Source organism: Aythya ferina (assembly GCF_964211825.1).
Source record: "Aythya ferina genome assembly, chromosome: 5".
Classification (NCBI taxonomy): Eukaryota; Metazoa; Chordata; class Aves; order Anseriformes; family Anatidae; genus Aythya; species Aythya ferina.
The window spans coordinates 35253740-35271390 of NC_140301.1; the positions used below are offsets into that span (position 1 = coordinate 35253740).

Genomic DNA, 17651 nt, shown 5'->3' on the forward strand with positions numbered 1-17651 from the left:
TCCTAATATGGATGTAATTCTAGTCATTTAAATCACTTCTACCTACATACTTGTTTCCACATACACACATGAAGAAACTACTAATGAAAGCATATACACATTAGCACAACCAGAGACACGCTGATGGGTTTGTATCATCTTCAATTACAGCTAAATGACATCACTTTGGGGTATTCAAATTATTACTCACATGAGTAATCCCTAATCATAAGAAGAGTGTCTGTGAAATTAACTTGCTAGTGAAAGGAAGAAGGATCGAGTCTGGAATCAAATAAATTAATTTAAAAAGCAGTCTTTCAGCTGTGAAGTTCTGTTTCATAAGCACAGCTAGGTTTGCTTTCCATTGACCTTGGGAACAATCCATCTTGGGAGCAACTCAGTATTTTTAATCTAATTTAGAAATTACCAAAACACTGGAGGAAAAATATTTTTTTCTTGTTTAATTTTCAATTAACCAAAAAAAAATTATTTTTGAATTAAAATTAATTATATGCTTTGAAGGGTTTGAGGGAGTCCTTAGTGATTACAGACAAAGTCATGGTTACCGATATATGTAGCACATATATTAATTATATATAGATGACATTTCTTCAGAACTGTGTATGAAATGTCTTGTAAAGGTGTTGTTGGTCTAAAATAATACTTGTTTCTTCTTGCAGTCATACTGGGAATGTCACACCCATCTTAAAACAGTTCAAATACTGCATTTCTTTTTCTTTGTAGCAAAAGCATGCGGAAGAAAATAAATATTTTTAACTCTGAACTTACAGGCCTAGGGCTGATGGCCCTATGACTGCAGTTTGACCTGTTTGATCCTCTACGGGTTGTGTGAAGATTGAGCATCACCAAAGAATCGCGGCAGTGCTAGGATGCTGAGGGCGTACTGCATCCTCTCCCCACACAGGCAGCCCTCTCCCACATGATGAATCTTGGCTAATTCTTATGAAACAGCTCTGAAAGATAACAGTTACTCATACAGTCACCCAGTTATGGTACAGGGACAGAACTACTGCTGAGAAAAGCTTTTCTCTTTAGTTTAATTTTCCCTGTTGGTTTTAATGAGCGAATGGCAAAGGCTACCAGCAGGAACTGGTAGCAACCCTGCTGCACACTTATTTCAGTTCTAAGAAGGTGCTGATGAGGCTTTTCATTCAGGGCTCTGACCTTTCCTGCTCTTAATGGGTCATGGAGTATTTCTGTACAGTACACAGTACAATGAGTGTCAGCCTGGCCAGATCTCAAGTTACTATGCATGATAGTAAACAGCTAATGAATTAGGGAGATGAAATTCCAAAATCTTTTGCCTTAATCTTGTAATTCTCCATCAAGATCCCTGACATTCACTACATTTTGTCACACCAGAAGTCTATTAAATTTTGCCTGCAAGGACTGAGGGATCAGTTTCAATGACCTTTGAATGACCAACAATTCTTTGTGCTGCATGCATTTGTAAACAACCTTGCATTATACTAGCATAGAAAATGTGTGTTTAACAATAAATAAATAGATAAAACAGTTGCAGCTCGAAGTAGAATGTGCAGGAGATTGCTTCTAGGTAGCACTGATAGCACAAGATTTCCTTTTAGAAGGGATGTTTTATGGACCTCTTCAAGCATCATTAAGTTTTCAGGAATGCTGAAGAGAGCATGATGGATTTGTTTTAGAATGTTCCTAGTATTTAGTTTTGATTCTGCTTAAAGGGACATGTCAGAAGAAGGAGTTAAAAAAGAGAAAACAAAAATGAAAACTATCCAGAACAAAACTGTTAGCCATGTAAATCACCAGTAAAAAAAGGAAGGTATCTAAAGGTCCAAACAGCTTTCACCACTGGCTGAAAATACTAAATTTTACTATTTGTAGGAGATATTGTTTGTTGTGACTAAAATATAATATCTTAAGCAGATATATAACATCTTAAGCAGTTTTCATTTCAAATGCTTCTTTCCTGAGTATTGCCTATGGATTAAAGTTTGGGTTTACTTTAAATACATGAATAAAACATTCCTGTCAAGACAAATATTTTAATGATTATTTTTTTGTGGTTGCTTTTCCTTTAAAAGAAGTTGGTTACTTGAAAGGTGCATGTTACTTATAGCTTCAGGGTGACTAAAGCTCATATCTTTAGTGTATGTTAAATTAGCCTTCTTTAACTATATGTATATAACTATACATATTTTTACTAAAAGACAATATATATATATATTTGTTTTACCATTTTTTTTTTAATGCAGTTTTTATGCCTTTAGGGCAAGTTCCAATTCTTTTGGTTTCTTGAGGAAATAAATAAAAAGCATTGGCAGAGAAACTCCTGAAAAGACTGCCCAAGGGGGAGGAAAGGAAACACCTAAAACCATCATATTACCAAGCACTGAGGTAATCAACCACAACCTGGGAAATGTCAAACAATGGTATTCACCTACCCAGAGATATTGCCAGTCAAGTCCTCAACTGCCATTTACAATCACTAACTAAAACATGGAATATAGCTATGGATATAAACAAGAGACAAATTAGTATTGGGAAGCTGGGTTTAATAATCCCCTAAAAGAGACCATCTGTTTATAAAGACCCCCTTTTCCTTGATCTCTGACATGTATTCTTAACATAGACACAGCTGGATTTTTTTTCCACATTTTTTAAACACCCTGCTACTATAAAGTCTACTTATAGAATATCTGGTCAGAGCGTTTGTCTCAAGTTTCAGTTATTATGTAAGCACTCAGGGGCAATAAAATTTCACATTCAGTCAGCCGGCTTTAAAGTAAGTATTAAACCATCAGACTAACATAAATGCACTTCCTTTATTATTGCTGTTCAATAGCACTGTATTCTTTTAATTTTTCTGACTTTTAGCAAATGTTCATTAATACTGGAATAGCTGTCTGGAATTTAGGTTGTTTTCAAGTTCTTGATGCACATTTGGAACTAGAGTTTGTTTTTCTTGTTTTCCTTATTAAATTAGTAGGAAATCACAGTTAATAACAGATATGACATTGACAACCTGACAAGCTAGATGCAGGTATAAAAGACTAAAATGATTCATACCCTGTGTTTCCAACCCACAGTGGAGAAGAAAAAGGAAAAAAACACCGCTGACTATACACTTCTCACAGATAGAGGTCACTAATGGACTGGATTTGAATCAGTCTGGTAAAAGCCTGAAAGTTATATGAAAGTAATCTAGTGAAAAATGAACTCATTTTGAGATTAAAGAGGCAGCAGAAATTATTCAGAAATAAAGTTCTCACCTTCCTGGAAACAGTATTATCCTAAGTGTGCCTCCTTTCTAGACCTTTAAATAGAAAGTGCAGTACAGGAAAAGCCTGATAGAGATGTTTGTTTGAATTCCTTTTTGTTTTCTTCACTTGCTAAAACTATTTCTCCTTCTTTTCTGCTGGAAGGGTAGGAAAGTCAGCCCTAATGACATCTTACATTTTGGATGTTGCTATTTTAAACAGATAAAGGCAAGCACATTCTTGATTCTTGGAGAAAACCATAGCCTATGTAATGCAGATTCCAACTGGGAGGGTGTAGGATTCCGCAAAGGAGATATGTCTACATCCTAAATCAAACTATCGAGCAGGCCAGGATATAAATGTGACTTGTAACAGTGGCTCAAATCAGATCCAGACTCTCAAAGCCAAACACAGATAACATCTTACACAAAATATAGGGTGTATGTGTGTGTATGGAGTGAATCTTTTAAGAACGCTGGGTGCATTCCAGCACTACTTCTTGCTATAACCTGGAACTTTGGGAAAACACTGATGACTGTTCTAGTCACAGGTAGTTTTATGGATGCTGTATTTACACAGTACTGATTTGTTTCACCTATGGTACTCCAGGCCTGCATTCTCTTACTTTTAACTGCCTAGCCATCTTATAAGGATAGAGCACAGCACTTTAAATAGTAAATCTCCTACAAATGATAATGATGCTTGAAATCTTGTGTCTTACATCATTTTCAGAAACAAGATCAATATTTACATTTTAACATCACTTTTGTCACTTAGAAATGTTGACTTTTGAATAGCACCTGTTGTATCGTTTTGATTATGTAAAGATTAAGTCCCAGTGATAATACTGCATACATTGACTCTTTAAAGGAAGAAAAAAGTGGGTAGTGGTATAGGTACAGTATCTTTAAAATGTTTTTTTTTTTTTTTAAAAAAAAAGGGTAATTTTTCCCCCCTTCCAAAAACCTTATATTTCTGAAACCAATTCACGAATTGCCTCTGCAAATACAATTGTATAAAGGTGCTCTTGGAGAAAGACAATGTCAATGTCAATTAATGCAGCCTATGGAAGTTTGTGTTTTGTTTTAACCCACATAGTGATCAATCTCAACCTTTAAACTGGTTTAATTTCCCTGCAAGCACTGAAGTATCATGCAGTAAATAAACCTCTCTTTGATGCACACCCTCTTTCTGTGCGCCTGTGTGTGTGTGCACGTGTGTGCATGTGTGTGCGCGCACACGTCTGTATGTGAGACAGAGGTCTGACTTGCTTTAGTGTCTTTTCCTGCTTCTCATGCAAGGAACCTCTCCCTTTCTATTCTGCTGAGCTCCGCATTGAAAGGAAAAAAAAAAAAAAAGCATCTGAAGAAATCTAATCAGTACCTTCCACACACGGTACAGGAATTTACACGGATTTGTGCCTTGGATTTATTAGCTTATTGTAAGCCTTAAAACAGATTTCATCCATTAAAATTAATTAAAAGCTCCTGTTGACTGATTCCCACTACGAAAAGAGGGTGGAGAGCCTTACTCTCATACTTTGCTGCTGATTTCTTTATCTTTCATGGGATTTCATCTCATGCTCTCAAGACAGAGGTCTTTTCAGCTGTTTGACTTCTTTTGGCGATCTGTTTTTCTGTTCGCTCTTCCCCTCCCCCTGCCCATCTCCCCCGCAATATTTGCTGTTGCTTTGCCAAAGATCCCCGTCCAACTCGGCAGGTCTGCGAGGGACTCCTTTGTACTTTGCAGTCCCGAGCCATCTCGCCCCCACCCTCTCACCACCAGCCCCTGCTCCAGAGGCCGCTACTGCTGCTGAATCCTCCCGCCGGGCGCAGCTCCCTGCTCTCCCCGTTCTTTCCATCTCTTCACACTTGCTAGCTGAGCCGACTGCCTTCTCCGAGTAAGCTTCGTTTTTTAAAGTTCCCGTTTCTCACAACCACCTCCCAAATCGTGTCAACAATCGTGCTCGTACACGCGCTGTGCCGGTTCTCCTGCAGCAGGAGGAGTGCTCGGCTCTCCCATCTGGGGGGCAGCGGGCTGGGGGCTGCTTTGGGCAGTTTACCCTCGGCGCTGAAATGGGGCCGGGGACTCGGGACCCCGCTGCGGCTGCGAGCTCCGAGACCCACTCCTAACGCGCCCGCTGGCGTAGAATCACCCGCGGCCCCTGCGAGCACTTGCCATTCATAAATTTGTGAGTGCCTGTGCCTGATGCCGCACTCTCGCGGGCACGGACGGGGCTGTATCGAGGCGGCATTTCTGCCACACGACCTGACCCCAGCTCCTCAACTTCGAGAAGGCAAAGGGCACCAGGTCTTTAAACCGCCCGGGGCTAGAATTACCGGGAAGGAAAAGAGAAATGAAATCCCAACTGTACCTGGCAATGTCTGGGAATCCCTCGCCGGCACCGATCATAATCCCCCTGCGCGCCTCTGGCCCCCCACACCAAAACTTTGCCGCCGCTCCTGGCCGGTGGCCGCCGCCCGCCGCGGCCGCCCAGCGCCGCTCCCGGCCGGCCCCAAGGGCCCCGCTCCCCGCCGGCCGCCGCCGCCGCACCGGAGCGGCCCCCGCGCCTCCCGCGCCTTCCTCCGCCCTTACGAGGCAGCGGCATCGTCCTCCCCCCTTCTCTGCCACCTCCTCCTCCGGCGCGCAGCCCGCGGCTCTGGCATCCCCAACGCACTTTCTCGCCTCGGTTCGCTCCTCTTTTCCCCGCCGCTCCTCCTTCTCCGGAAAAAAAAAAAAAAAAAAAAAAAAAAAAGACACAAAAAAATGAAGGGACGCAAGTACGCCCGGTCTTGGGGTTGCTTTCTTTCTCTTTTTTTCTCTCTGTCCTCTGGAAATGGTGAGAGGATCACAGGATCACATGAGGAGCTGGCACGGAGACCCAGGACCCTTGGAAGTCGGAGGAGGCATCGGACACATATGTGAGTATATGTGTGAGTGCGTGTGGCTGGCTCTCTCCTAGTCCTGCGCCAGCCTTCAGCCGGGATTGCAGGCTGATCTTTGCAGTAATGATGCCTCAGATCTGACTATTCCCTGCTAATGTAAGTCGTGCCTTTTTTTCCTCCCTGCCTGACACCCCAGGGAGATGTTTACAGTAATGAATTCAGTTGATAGCCATCTCTCTCTCTCTCTCTCTCTCTCTCTTTCCTGGAGTCCCTCCCACATTTCTAGTTTAAAGAATGCTTGGAAGGCAGGGCTGCAACCTAAAGCTTTCCAAGAGGCAAAGTCAGGCTAGGTTTTCTCTTTTCCTTTCCTTTTTTTTTCTTTTCCTCCCACTCTTAACCCATTGCTTGCTGACGGCAGTGTAGCGAGCTCCGGCCCTTCAGCATCGCCCCCCTACTCCACAAGCGGGGAGCAGAAGTCGGCGGGGGGTGCTGCCCGGGGGGTGCGCAGCACCCGGACACCCTGCATGTCGGGGCTGCCCGCAAGGAAGGTGCGGGAGGGGCTGACCGAGCCCCGCTGCCCGAGGGGTCCGTGGGGGTATGGGAAGGGAAGGGGGGGAACGAGCAGAGAAACTCCCCCAGCTGCGGTCCTAACCGGGAGATGCCCTCGCTAGCGATAGTTACAGCCGTGCTCTGCTCCAACATGGCGATATTTCATGTGCAGCCGCCGCCAAGCCCGCCTCTCCTCCCTCCCCTTCTGTCCCTCTCCTTCCCCCCGCTAACTTTTAGGTGGGTAATAGCACCACAGAATAAATAGAACACAGAATAAAAGTCCAGCCCTCGGGGAAGAGACGGACCTCCTTCAGCATTCCGTCTGATTTCCATGATCAGTCAGAAAGACTTTAAAACCACTGGAGAAACCACCTTTTGCCCCAAAGCGCTAACAACGCCCCCGTACTAATCCCTTCTGCAGCACTTGCAGTATGTGTGTGTGTGTTTGTGTGTGCATCCATCCCGGGTTATCTACGCTTGTTTCAGGGTAACCCTTCCCACGCCGCCCAGGTCCCTAGTAAACTGCTGCCTTGTCCTGACAAGCCCAGCTAAAAGCGAGATTATTTAATGCCGAGAAACATCTGAGCGATAGGATGCGGCCAGCAAGGTAGGACGTGGGGTGTGCGAAGAGATGAGAATTTGCCTCAAACTCCTCCATTAGTAAAGAAAATGCGCGGTACGCCTTTGACTGCGAGTTACTTTAAGAGAGGGGCTGGGGAGGGATGGAGGAGAGAAGAGGCGAGCTGATCAATGCCATGTGTCGAGGAAACAGAAAAGGCAATTGAAATGCCTCGGGGTTTGCTTTCCCCTCACCCCTGGCTGTGTACTGGCTTGCATATGCAGCTCAGCCCTACCTCGAGAGCTGAATCACTCGCCATTGTCTCCGCACCTCCTTCGCCCTTCGCTTGGGGAGGGCTGAATTATTCACGCCTCCAAAGCTCGACGAGACCTGCCGAGGAGCCCGGTAGTGGGGCAGTCCCAGGCGCGCTGCTGCCGGTCCCCGAACCCGCCCCGGGCCCTGGGGGGGGCGTCTGGCGGCGCACCCGCGGTCCGTAGCCTCGAGCCGAGCCCCTCCGTGCCCTCACCTACGCGGATGCGGGGCGTGATGGGGGGCTCGGAAGGGGGAGTGCAGGTAGCCCGGCGAGGGTCGAGGAGCTGAGGAGGAGACCTCGCTCCCCTCTCCCCCCCCCCCCCGGCGGCATTGCTGCCTCGGGGCCGGGGTCTGCTCCAGCCTCCCCTAGGGATGGAGCCCCCGGGTTCTCGGCAGCTCCGAGGGGCTGGGCTGCTAGGGGAGAGCGGATCTGGTGCGGTGCAGAGCCGCGGAGCCAGCCTCTGCTGCTCCTGTCAAAGAGCCGGGGCTGTTCTCAGTTCGAATCTCTGCCTGCAGCTCCCAGCGGGTCCCGAGGGATGAAAGGAGCAGAAGCCCCGTAGGGTTCAAAGCTGAATGAACAACCTTTTTCAAGGTTGTTCTGGATCCTTTTTGACTTTTTCAAGACCTGTCTTTCTTTTCTTTTTTTTTTTTTTTTTTTTTTTTCTCTTCTTTTATTAAAGCTTTACATACTTTTCAAAGCACTTATTTACACATGATTTATAGCTCTTTCCTGAAGCTGATGGAAAGCCGGTGCATTTTCTCCTGAAAATTTCCTCTAAGTCTTCCTCATCCTCTCTCCACCCATCCCTTCTCTGCGTCCTCGGTATTACCAACCTGTCGGTAACACATAAGGTAAAGCAGATCTTTGTTGACCACAGGCATTTCTACCACCTTTTCGCCGCCCCCCCCCCCCCCCCCCCCCCCGTCACGGAGGAAAGTGGAAATACGAAAAACTTCTGCCCCACGGGCTCCCAGAGGTTCGGCGGAATTGCGCCTGTTCTCCCCCCCCACTTCCCCCCCCCCGCCTCTGCCCCTCATCCAGCCCACACTTCAAATTAGGGAAAGAAAGGTATTCAGGGCACACTTTGGTCAAAGCGAGACCCTGACAATCCACAGAGACTCAGCGAGCCTTTACCTGCTCCCGCGGAGGTGGCTCCTCCTCGGTCGATCACCCAAAGCCCACCGGGTTCGGCAGGTTGAAAGGGGAGAAAGTGGCAGAACAGCTGGGCTCCGGCATGGTATTGTTTTAAGGATCACCACCAAGGTCTCTGCTTTCCATAGCTGCCAATGATCACCAGCACCCAAGGTTTCTCTCAAGGAAAGGAGGAAGGAAATTTACTTTCCAAGCAGCTGTCCAGGCGGTCACTTGACCCTGACACCCACCGATGACTCCGAGGAACACCCCGCTGCAGCGGTTAAATGCCTCGTAGTTTCCTTTCTTTGTCCCCCGGCGGCTCCGGCGCAACGCCACCGAGCGATCTTATCGCCGTGTGATCATTATTCACCGGTGACAACCAGAGATGCTGAGCTCCTAAGTGAGGGTGACAGATTTCAAGCGCGGGGCTGCGGCGTGCCCAGCCTCAGACATATTCTTCCTCAAACTTTGCCTAGCAAGCAAGCTGGCGGCTTAACCCTTTGCAGCCCCTTCTGTCGCACGGGCACCGGGACCTCAGCGCACGGGGGTGTGCGTACTCGCGAGCAGCCGCAGCACAGGCGGCCGCGGGGCTGGGGACGTTTTATTACGTGTCGTTTTCGATTCTCGATGATTTTCAATTGAAACAGATCAGAACCGCCAACTCTGGGGAGCAGTTGGAGAGCTGAATACTGCTCCTCTGTGGTTAGGGACTGGAAAAAATCCTCTCGGCAAAGCAGATCTCGTGGGGACTCACCTGCCGTCCCTACTTTGTCACCGACTCGGGTGTGGAAACTGTCACATGCGGCGTATGGAAACCTCTCACGTGAGCGTATACAGAGCTGCTGCACTTTCCTCAGCTTGACGTGGCTAAAAGTACATATCTGAAAGTGCTATTTCACTCAGACCCTCGGATTCATCTCGTTTACAGGTTATTAATAACAGTAGAGAAAAGAACAAGCAACGTATTTCCACGGGGAAAAAAAAAAAAAAAGTATTTTTCACACACGCACTTTGTAGTCAAAGGAAATATTTACCACCAGCAAACTCCAGCATGTCAGAACATGTTTCCTCCAAAGCAGAAGAAAGCCTTAAAATGAGGAGAAAAAAAAAAAAAAAAAAAAAATAATTTTAAAAAGTGTAATTCAAAGATGAAATGAAGTGCACGAAAGCTTTCCAAACTCAGTACTACCAGCTCAGAGCCTGATGTCAAGACAACGCTGTAGGGCTGTAACGCGAAGTAGTAGAGAGGACAAAAGGAAATCAGCGAACTCCATTGGCTTTCTATTATTCATGTATATATCGTTTCAGTAAAGTAAGTCATGATGACTGTCACGCTTCCATGCCTTCTCCCCCCACGGCCCCCTCAAAAAAAAAAAAAAAAAAAAAAAGAGGGGAAGATGCTCTAACTGCAGCTGAACGACACTGAGAGCCTGGAGGTGGGATGGAGCGCTGAGAGCTCCTACCAGAGTCCCCCTGGACATACAGTGTGCCAGGACACAGAGGCAGACTTGGTACGTGTGGAGGAGGATCTGAGTTCTATCTTTATTGAAGGTGTTAAGACTGGCCAAGGATGAAAAATCCTGTAATAAGCAAAGGGGTAGGGAAAAAAAAAAAAAAAAAACTGATTGCTCTCCCTCCCACATTTCTGAGCTTCGAATTAAAGCGTGACAGGCGAATAAACCTCCTCAGTAGAACATCCCACCCCCAAAACATAATAAAAAAAAAATACTTTAAAAAAAAAAAAAAAGCGGACCATTTACAGGTTGGCTGTAGTCATCCCATTCCTAACAATGGGTGACATGAGGGGACAGGCTAGTAAGACACGCCCGTCCGCAGTCCCGCAGGCAGGAGCGCCGCCTGCACGTCCCTCGGCGCGGCCAAGGTGGCAGCAGAGCACAGCGCTCGGCAGCCGCCGCGGCAGAAACTTCCCCCATTTTCTCCCTTCAGCGCCCTACGTTTAGACTGCTTCCCCCACCTCCACCGCGCAATTATTAATCTTAGTTATAACTCTGATTACTTGGACTTCAAACATATTTTTTTTCCCTACTATAACTATGTGAAAGTTTTATTTATTTATTTATTTATTACCGAACTGCTTTGCACGGTTGAAAGGCTGTAAACTGAAAGGGGAACATAGAAATTATTCTTTTTAAATTATCTCTGATTATACAAGATGGTTACCCTGGAGTGATGGTCCACTGATCCATAATACAACCTCAATTATTTTAAAGAGGATGTGAAATAGGATAACATAAAAAATATTAAGAAACTAAAAGTGTCTTTTTTGTAAGTGACTTTTTTTTTTTTTTTTTAGTCATATTGTTAGAATGATTGCTGCTGCTTGCAAGAGAGGGTAAAAGGAGCTGGGAGTAGTTCTGTAACTGGGAGGTCGGTCTAAAATAAACTATTTTTCAATTTTTGTCAATAACGGAAAATTTTATATCAGGCCTTAAATTCATGCAGCCAACAGAGAGAAAAAAATACAACATTAATTCTTCATCAACTTTTTGCAAAATCAGTTTCTTATTTAAAAAATACTTGGGGAAATGGAGGAAAGAGGAAAGAAAGAAAGAACGGGAAGGGAAGGGAAGGGAAGGGAAGGGAAGGGAAGGGAAGGGAAGGGAAGGGAAGGGAAGGGAAGGGAAGGGAAGGGAAGGGAAGGGAAGGGAAGGGAAGGGAAGGGAAGGGAAGGGAAGGGAAGGGAAGGGAAGGGAAGGGAAGGGAAGGGAAGGGAAGGGAAGGGAAGGGAAGGAAAAAGCCTTTAGAATGGTAGACCAATGAGCTATTGAGATATTATTATATTCTATCTGGAATTCTAAACAAGTTGAAAGGCTGAATGTATTCTTTTCCATCTTAATGAAAAAAATTAAACACTTTGATTAGAACTACATTAAACTGGAGAAAAAACACACCCAACTTGTATTTTCTCTGAGCTCTCACTTCTATGGTGAGCTTAAAATTAATATATCATACTGGTTCTTAAGCAGGCTTTGGCAGATTTTGTGATGTAACTCAAATAGTAAATTTCTACATGCAGGGACTGGATTTCATGTCAAACTAAAATTGAACTTTGTAAAAGTATGCATAATGCCTTGGGATGTCACACTTCATAGCTGTGACCTAGCAGAGGCTTTCCCTTCTTCACTCCAAGAGATTTCTGCATTTAGCTTTTGACAATATCATGAAAAATTATTTCTAAGGATTGCCTTTGGCCATCCTTCTCTGCCTTGTCCCAGGTGACACAGGAATTGGGAGTCTTGTAGAGGATGATTTAAGATTTTCTATTTCTTGCCTCTTGTCAAGTTGATTTCCAATAAAACAAGAAAACAAGATGGTCAAAATAAGCTGAAAATCTCTTTTTTTTTTTTTCTTTTGCTTCTGAACACCTTAGTGACTCATGTCAAATTTTGTTCAAAATAGATCCACCAAGATGCCATCTCATGGCAGACACATTAGAAATAGGTAATTAGGAAAGACAGAAAGACTTGATTATAACATTTTATTATATTTGAAAAAAAAAAAAAAAACACCTGTATTTTTCTGACCACATTTGGTGACCAAGGAAAGTCATGTCAGATCAAATTGCATATTATGCCATCTCAATTTTAAGTTAGAAGTCTTTAAAGGAGATAAAATTTTACATATAAATTGGTGATAAATAAATAATCTTATTTTTCATGCTGAAAACAGTTGCAAAAGTATAGATGAATCCAACCAACAAGTAATTGCATCTGATGAAATTGAGGTCATTCAGATGGCTAAATCATACTGGTCATAACAACCTGGCTCTCATTTAACATTGTAATGCATTGTTTTTATTTATTTATTTAATATATGCAAATTACAAGGGAAAAATAGAAAGGCAAGAAAAGCAATTGGCTGAAATCAACACTATAGTAACAAAGAAACAAACAAAACAGTTTATTTATAAGGGGCCTATCAACTTACTAGACTGGTGGGAGTAGAAAGCATAAGTAAAATCTTGCAAATAGTATAAAAGTGGTCCACATAAATTGTTTCTTTAAGAGATTGTAAGCAAAATCATTAAGGTCCTTTACATTGACATAGCCAGCTTTTAAAATAATGTGTGTTTGTTTGTTTGTTTTAATCTCTGGTTTTATGACTGATCCTTTGCCTTTTTGGAAAAAAAAAAAAAAACTGATTATAGTATTAGAGGTATTCTAGCTGCACTATATAGAACTGAAAAACCACCTCAGTGGCACTGCATTCATTAAGTTTCATGTTATGCATTCATCCCTCTTCTTTCATTTAAAGTGGAGAAGGCTAGAAGGCAGACTATCAATCTACTCTAGAAAAAAGAATCACTTTCTGATCACAAGGCCATCTGCTCTATCTCCCAACAGACCTCAAGAGCTCACACATTATAATATTTTTCTGATTAAAAAAAAAAAAGGGGGGGGGATAAAAAAAAAAAAAAAAAAAAAAGATTTGCTTATACTTTCTTATCCACAGGTTCAGCAATCTAAAATCATTCTTTCCCTTCCATCTCTGTCAAGACCATTTCTGTAACTTTCTGTATTTTCAAGGGGTCTGTTACAATTATGGAAGGGTCTCTCTAATGATCTAAGAGGATCCATTTTTTCTTCAGCTCAATAAACACGACAGGATGGTTTTTAGAATTATGAGGATTTATTGAAGTTGGACGGGAGAAAATTAATTTTAGAATAATTAGCCCAGTCAAAGTCTTTCAATATAATTTAAAGAGAAAGCATGAAAAAAAATGCTAAAATTTATAATACAGACCTCAATTAGGTCTACAGACCCAGGCCTCATCGCACAACTCTTATAGCTGTTTTCATCAATTTCCATGGAGCACCTCACAAAAGATTAGCAAACTTTTCATTATGATATTTCAAAAATACTACTCTATCTGCTAAATGTTAACTGTCTTTCCATTCTAGTATAAACTATTTGTGATAGGTTACAAAGACGAATGTGGACTTTCTATTACAATTTATTGACATTTGTTTTTTCTGAATTAATCCCTTGATTATGATGAAGACATAATGCCATTTTGTGAAGCCTTTTCTAATTCTTCCTGTTTATTTTAGAACATATCACTGTAAAAGTGATAGATGAAATAGAAAATTAGTTTCAATTGCCTAAAGAAGAATGTATAAAGCCATTATCCTGACCATCAAGGATCAGGAATTAGGGGATTACACCTCTAAACTCAGAAATGAATGAGCAAGAATCTCTGTATGCTGCTCCACCAGAAGGTCCCCTTTCCAAGGGCTATTACTTGAGGGCTGAGAAACACGTCACCATGTACAGACTGAACACCTGAAAGGGAAGTGGGGGAAAAAAATAATAATACCTGCAGAAGGACTAGGCAGATGGTATCTGTTTTGAATCCTGATAAATTGGCAGTAAACAGTCAGGTCTTTGAGAGGATTCTGAGGCAGCAAAAATATCTTGTGAAACTATTTGTTTTGCTCTTCAGCAGTATAAAGCACCTACAACACAGATTTGTGGACTAATGTGAATAGAAAGGGTGTCACAGCAGTCAACAACTCTTCATCAGTTTCAAAACATAGGACACCAACTTTTTTTTTTTTTAATCCTAATCTTATTCTTAATGTTAGTGAAAGTCAAGCTTATGCCACATCATTAGATCTCTTTGTAAACAGGAAGGTATATCCTTTATTTTCAGGGAAGCATTGGTAGAAGCAAGAGGATTGCTGATGAGATCTAGTGAACCAGTGAAAGACTTAGCAGCAGTCTAGGTAATCATTGCCTGCTGGCAAACAAATAAAATGGATATACTTTAATGAGGGGTTCACACTATGTGGAATACAGCAGAAATTCACTGGTGATAGGCATGAGGCTACTTACTAAATTGATGCTATGAAGAATATTTAGTTGCTGTTACCAAATGATTTCTTTCTTTGGTACCCATTCTGTAGGAAAACCATGTAGATTTATTTCACTGGTGGGACACTGAAAGAACCTGTCTAGTGAGAAAAATATATATATAATAATAATAATTAAAAATTGCACCAGGATTGCAAGCTTAGGGTGAGTTTAAATCAGGTAGTGTTGGTTGTTAGGACAAACAGTCAGGACTTACTTTTTTCATCTTGTAGTCTTTGCAGTTCCCAAGATCTCGAACTGTCCCTGGAGAATGGTGTTTATCAGCTTCATACGTGCTGTATTCATTTGGCCTGTGAGACAGTGCTAGTCATATTGTAAAAAGAAAACAGCTGTATGCAAAGATGGCATGGGGGAGGGTGTTTGTAGATCATATATATATATATATATATGCATATATATACATATATATATGTGTATGTAGCATGTATGTAGCATGTATATATATATATGTAGCATGTATATATATATATGCTTATTTGTCACTTTTGACTCAACAAGTTTTCTCTTCAGTTAATGTTGCTTACCTAATGGTGACAAATTTCACTTGAAATAAATCATGGACCTATTTAATTAAATAGTCTACACATACAATGTGCTAGGTACAGTCAGGAGTATACCCCCAGGATAAATTGAACTTTTTTCTTGCATCATAAAATGATCTTCCTTTCTGTGCCTCAGGCAAATATAATGCTAAGAAGTTAAACTATTCTTTTGGAAGGGTTAGAGAAGGCAATGAAATTCTCCCTGAAGAGCATCAAGCAGCCTGAGTGTGTAACAGTGTATTGTTGACATTTAGCGAGTCCAAACAAAATGAGCTAGAGAGAGAAGAGTTTTCGGGAAGCGACTCCTCCATTTTATTTCTGAAGCATATGCATAGTTGTCAGCATTCATTCAGCAGAGGGAAAGATTTCTACAAGCTCAGAGCCAAGCTGGGTTTTCACTATAGGAACATCTTTGGAGTTTGCTTCACGCATTTTATTTATTTTATTTTATGACACAGTGACTCAACCACTGTTGAATAAATGGGCTAACTATGTACTTATGTTGTCATCAGTCTTGGATTTCTCTGGACTTGCTGTTGGCTATTCAATATTGTTATGACCTGTCTTGGTGTCCTCATGATTACTGGCTTATTGAGATGACTGGCAACCCCAGGCAGAGGCAGTGCCCTCACCTCACCTGATCATGCAGTGAGAGGTAGGGAGGGCAGAGCAGGATGCCTGGGACAGGGTCTATTACCAGTCCCAGATGGAGCACGGTCGTCAGTCAGGCTCTGGACACAGGACTGCAGACAGGACTGGAGACAGGCTATCATGTATACCCAGGGTATATTCAGAAGACAGGACTAGGGACTTGCACATCACTAGCAGTGCTCAGGTCAGGTCTGGGTGCCAGCCTTGAGCTGACACGAAGCCTCTCCAGTAGGAGAGGGAGCTTCCTTCCTGTGTGGGAGCTCCCTGGGGAAGATGAATCTAGTCAGGGCCTATGTATGCCTCCAAGACGCTTATGATATTAAGTGCCTGCAACTGCATACCTGAATTACTAACACATATTATATCCACTTCATTAGACCTACATACAACATCAGCTCTCTGAAGGACCATTTTATAAACTCACAAACAAGTTTCATCTCTCTTCTCAGACACTAGATGATTTTACCTATCCAAAACGGATAGTCTATTACTGTAAATATTTAAAAGATATAATTCATCTATGTAACCTAAATTGAGGTGGTTTAACCAAATATTGCTAAAAACTCTTTGTCATACTCATATACTTTTAGCCCAGCAGGTGTTCAGCAGGTGTCACTCAGACATCGTTTTGAACCTCTGCAAGTTGACAGCAAAAGCCATACTAACACTGACCAGAGTCAATTTTCAACTTTGTTTTCTGGGTTAAGCTGTAAACTGGTAACCATCAGGAGTTCCTACCAGTTTGAGAGCTCTTCCTGTTGAGGGAAATGAGAAAAAAAGAACAGTGGACTGGTGAGGAAGGTAGCAACTTCATCAGCCCTGCTTGATCTGCCACTGCAAGTCTTCAAACAAACACTAACAAAGCCAACCAATCTACCAACCCATACAAAGTAAATAAGATAATTACTGGAAAAAAAAAAATCCTAATCAATAGTGTTTTAGATTCCACATCACGTTTTAGATTGCCATCACAACTTTGCACTAGAAATGAAATGTTTCATTATCATGATTTTCAAGTGCGTGAGCGAGAAAGGATTGGAGCTAGCAGTTAAAGTTTCACCTCTCTTCTTTTTACTGCTAAGGTTGTATTTACACTTCTGTTTCATTTGTTTGTTTGCTTGTTTTCCATGTACTAAGCTGGCCAGAAATACTGGACTATGTTTATGTCATATGATATCTAAACTAAAAAGTATATTGAGCACTCTTTATTACCCATACCCTCAGGACCTGGTCTACAGTCACTTACCTTGAGCTCTGATAGAATTGATTTGACTTAGCTAGGTTTTTTCTAGATTGAGAGGGGATAATATTAAACAATTTATCAGCTCCTAAAAAATCTGCCCTTGGAGACATGGGAGTAGTTCCTTTGGTAATATCTCCTCTATAGCCATCCTAAAAGTGAGGTCGTGAAGTTTCTTCCTATGGATTGGATTACATATGGATTGATTACTTATACAAATCTATACCTCTGAGATACAAGTGGGTAGAAAAGTCTCCTGTTTCTGCAGTGAAAACTCTATCAAGTCAGCTGAATCAGATCACACCAGCTGCACAACTTTTGATATAATGAATCAAAGAATTGATACAGCTGTGCCAACACCCTGCTACTTCTGGCCATGCCATTTTTTGACACTTTAGAGAAATGTGGAAAAAAGAAATCCATAAACCACCTGGCCAATTATTCAAGTTACATATCTTGATTAAAAAGTTATGGATGAAGAATCACAAGTCAGGGAAACTGATGATCTTTTTCTAGTTGAGTGCTCAGAAAGACACCTTGTATTTAACAGTACATGAAGAAACTCTCTTTTGTTTCTCATTATTTTTCTAAATTCTGATCTTTTATGAAGCATGTGCATACTAATTCACAGACATACACAATTGGAT

General features: G+C 42.3%; 1 protein-coding gene and 2 long non-coding RNA genes across 8 annotated transcripts in view; 1 reads left to right on the plus strand and 2 right to left on the minus strand.

Moving 5' to 3' along the window:
• Positions 1-8824, minus strand: part of FLRT2 (fibronectin leucine rich transmembrane protein 2) — a 56424-nt gene extending 47600 nt beyond the window's left edge. For 2 of the 6 annotated variants that reach the window (XM_084520072.1, XM_084520077.1), the window contains exon 1: positions 8677-8824. The gene's annotated coding sequence lies outside the window, so the exon portion shown is untranslated. Of the gene's footprint in view, positions 1-5610; positions 5883-5913; positions 5956-8676 lie in introns of those variants that run through there. The other 4 variants (XM_084520073.1, XM_084520074.1, XM_084520071.1 and 1 more) reach the window with 3 other exon arrangements.
• Positions 8289-10423, plus strand: LOC311437161. The gene is made up of 2 exons (XR_014693334.1): positions 8289-8393; positions 8823-10423. It is a non-coding gene; the product is annotated as an uncharacterized lncRNA (long non-coding RNA).
• A 2737-nt stretch (positions 10424-13160) lies between these two features.
• On the minus strand, positions 13161-17180 carry LOC311438185. The gene is made up of 5 exons (XR_014693971.1): positions 17011-17180; positions 16437-16519; positions 14768-14861; positions 14533-14651; positions 13161-13980 (listed from the first exon to the last, which is right to left on the minus strand). It is a non-coding gene; the product is annotated as an uncharacterized lncRNA (long non-coding RNA).
• Positions 17181-17651: the final 471 nt, after the last annotated feature.